Below are 4,461 nucleotides of genomic sequence, written 5' to 3'. Positions count from 1 at the left end.
CATAGTGATATTTGGGGATCTTCTCCAATTATATCTCGTATGGGTTACAAGTATTTTATAATGTTCATTGGTCAAGCATTTCGCTATACATGGGTTTTCTATTTGAAACACAAATCTGAGGTACCAAACATTGTCAAAAAATTTTATAACCTCATAGAAACCCAGTTTGAAAAAAAAATCAAGGTTTTTCGTTCAGATTCGGAAGGAGAGTATGTAAATGCAAACCTCACAATTTTTTTCAAGAAAAAGGCATTATTCATCAACGTTCTTGCCCCTATACACGGGAACAAAATGGTGTGGTGGAACGTAAGAATAGACATGTTGTTGAAACTGCCTTAGCTCTTCTTGATACATCAAATGTTCCAAAAACATTTTGGGTTGAAGCAATCCAAACATCTATTTATCTTATAAATAGACAATCATCATTTGTTATAAAACAAAATTGCCCTTATTTTATCCTTTTTAAAAAATTGCCCGACTATTCGCACCTTAAAGTATTTGGTTGTGTATGTTTTGTTCTTCTTTCAGACAATGAATGCCATAAATTAACCTCAAAAGCTGTTAAATGTAGTTTTTTGGGGTATAATCATATCCAAAAAGGGTATTTATGTTATGATTCAACACGTCGCTCATTGAGAATATCTCGACATGTTATCTTCTTTGAAAATTCTTTTACTTATACTAATAAAGACTCGTGATTGTCTACTACATCCTTTTTGGAACAATTCACGACTCATGATTCTGCTAGCCATAACAACCTACCCGTTGATCCATCGCCAAATTTGTCCTCTGCCACAACAGGTACTACTTATAACTTAGATCCCTTTTTTGATAATGATATTACTTCAATGAATGCTATCTCTTTACCTGACCAACCTGACTTGCATAATGTTTCTTTAAATCATAATAATCAACCTCTTCCTCCTCAAAATATCATTGACCCTGTTAGACGCTCATCTTATTATGCTCCTCCTCCAAGACGATATGGATATTCTACATGTGAATATGGTCGATCATATGCCTTACTAACAACCTTGAATTCTATAGTTGTGCCAAATACTTACATGCAGGCTAGTGGTGTGAAATATTAGGAAGATGCAATGAATGAAGGACTAGCGGCCCTTGAGGAGAATGATACATGGGATATGGTGGATAGACCAACAAATGCAACAATTATTGGAAGTAGATGGGTGTACTCAGTCAAGATGAAAGCTGATGGATCCCTAGATCGATGTAAGGCAAGATTGGTAGCTCAAGGGTACAAGCAGGAGTATGGAATCGACTACGAAGAAACCTTTGCTCCAGTAGCCAAGATGACGCCAGTACGTATATTGCTTGCTTTAGCATCAATAAGAAGTTGGAAGTTACACCAACTGGACGTCAAGAATGCTTTCCTACATAGAGACTTGCAAGAAGTGATCTACATGAATCCACCACCAGGTTACAAACATTCTAGTCCAAATCAGGTGTGTCGTCTTAAGAAATCTCTCTATGGATTAAAGCAGGCTCCTCACTCATGGTTTGAAAAATTCCGAACTACAATTTTCTCAGAGTAGCTCAGATTATTCATTATTTCTACGTCAGTCTGGCTTAGGTATTACTATTCTCCTTATTTATGTAGATGACATGATTATTACAGGGAATGATGTGGTTGGAATCTCTCATTTGAAAAATCTATTACACTCCTCATTCATGATGAAGGACCTTGGAAAGCTAACATATTTTTGGGGTTTAGAGGTAAGTTATGGAAAAGAAGGCATAAAATTAAGTCAGCAAAAGTATGCAGAAGAACTTGTTAAGTTAGTTAATCTAACTGATAATAAAAAAGTTCATACTCCAATGGAAGCGAATACTAAATACAAAAAATAGGAAGGAGAACCTTTTGGAGATCAAACTCTGTATAGACGTCTAGTTGGATCACTTATATAACTTACTATGAGTCGTCCTGATATCTCTTATGCAGTACAAGTGTTAAGTCAATTTATTACGAAGCCCTACAAGATTCACTACTCAGCTTTGCTCAGGGTTATTAGATATATAAAAGGTACAGTAAATTGAAGTCTCTTATTTCTATCATCTTCATTGCTAGACATAGTGGGATACACTGATGCGGATTGGGCAGGATGCCCTGATTCAAGACGATCCACTACAGGTTGGTTCATGATGCTTGGATCATTCATGATCTCTTGGAAGTGCAAGAAACAATCTCGAACATCTAAGTCATCCGCAGAAGCAGAGTATAGAAGTATGTCAGCTGGGTGCTCTGAAATCATTTAGCTACGGAGGCTATTATTAGAACTTGGCATAAAAATAGAAGGATCAACCATATTGTATGGAGACAACACCAGTGCAATCAGAATAGAAACCAACCCCATGCAGATGTAGATTGTCACTACATTGGAAAACTAGTTGAAGATCGAAGCATTAATCTTAGACATATATCCTCTAAAGATCAATTGGTTGATTTGTTCACTAAGGTCATGTCAAGAAGTCGACACAATTATCTTTTTGATACACAACATAAGTTTGAGGAAGGGTATTGACGTTACCTTATTTAGTGTAACAAAATCAGCTACTGATTATCCCTAAATCATGTATTTGATTTTCTTAAATCTGCAATCCTATAATCAGAGATCTCCCCTATCATTAGGCTAGTAATTAGGAGACAATTAGGACTCCTTCCTCAGTATAAATATTCTATAGGTTCATTGTTATCATTAATGAAGATTGAATAATTATTTCATGTGTATTTTTCCAGTTTTTCTTTCTTTATTTAACTGGTTTCACGCAGTTTCAACAGTTCTTCCACTTCCACGACACATTCAGTTACGTGTACCATATAAAAAATTCTAGCAGGTTGATGCATCATTACCCTGATGATATAAAATAATAAAAGCTTCTCCTATCTCACATGATAAAGCAAAGAGAAAATAAAGATAAAGAATTAAAAAAAGATAGAATTGAACAACCGTACAGGCATCTTTTGTGCATATGACTCTAAAAGATAATTGACCCCTCCTTTATATTGAAGAAAGAGAAAAAATAGAATCTATGAGACTCCAATGGGTAAATAATCAAATTACCATCCTTCCTTTCAGAGGATTTAAAAAATACTATGATGACTCTGTTGCTTTATATGTTTCTTTTTTCTGTTTCTTGTCTGTGATTCAACAATCCCAAAGTTTCTTTTTAATCCGATCAAATAAGGGAAAAAACTTTTTTTGTACTCTTTCATAACATAAATATTGTTAAAAACTCTATGGTATGAAAACAAAAAAGTTTGTGATGCTGAACCGAACTCCTGATAGATAAGAGAAAATGGGGAATACCCCTTATCTTATACTACTCTCTCGATACAGAATCTAATGTTTTGAAAAAAAAAAAACAATACAGAAATTTCTCATATCGAATTCGAAGTGTCATGATTAGTACTTAGTATTCATATGGCGAAGGCATATTCCTCTTTTTTTTCTCTCAAATAAAAACCTCATTGGCGCTAAGCATGAGGGAATGCTAGACGTTTGGTAATTTCTCCTCCGACCAGGATAAAAGATCCTATTGAAGCGGCTAATTCCATGCATACTGTATGGATATTTGGTCGGACAAATTGCATAGTATCGTAATAGCCACCCCACGTATCACCCAGCCCCCAAGAGAGTTTATAGACAAATACAGCTCTTTGGTCTGATCCTCGATACTGAGATATACCATAAGACCAATAAGTTGATTCGAAATCTCGCTAGTAATACCTTGGCCTAAAAAAATTAATATTTCTCGATAAAGTCGGTTGATTAGGGTAAAATTGTATTCCTTAGGAACCGTACATACTCCTTTTGATGCATACGGTTCAAAAAAATTGTGAATCAATGTATAGATTCCAATCCTCTTTATTTTTTTCTAGAAAGGTTCTTTGTTACTTCTAACGAAAGAGATTTTCTTCGATTTTTCAATAAAGAGGAATTTTGACTCCTTTTTTATATTTCTGTTTTCGATTTTCCAGTATAAAATTAGAAATTATAAGAAAGGGTCATTAAACTAATCGAATTAACTTCTCATTGATGTATTATTTCATCGAGATTTAATCCAAACCACGATGGTATTTTTCTTGTTCCTAAATGGATCTGTTACGTATTTTTAGGTTTATGCTCTACTCCGGGTAAGATCCGCCCGATTTGGATTTGTACATATAGGAGAAATGCTCCCATTACCATTTTTTTTTGTGTTTCTTTTTTTTTTCAATTCATTTTTTACAAGTATTTATTAGAGTTGAGATAACTTTGCTTGAAAATTAGGATCTCTTCACAAAGAAAAAATATGAATAGCAATCATAGATATCTTACCAATCCAATTGGGTTTTTTCTAAACGGAGCCTGCATACTTCATTTTTTTAGTCCAACCAAACCAATAAAAATTGTTCTAATTGATAATAGTAATATGAATCCCCTCAAAAATGGATCGAAT

This window comes from Capsicum annuum, chromosome 10 (assembly GCF_002878395.1).
Source record: "Capsicum annuum cultivar UCD-10X-F1 chromosome 10, UCD10Xv1.1, whole genome shotgun sequence".
In the NCBI taxonomy this organism is placed as follows: Eukaryota; Viridiplantae; Streptophyta; class Magnoliopsida; order Solanales; family Solanaceae; genus Capsicum; species Capsicum annuum.
This window is presented reverse-complemented; position numbering follows the sequence as displayed.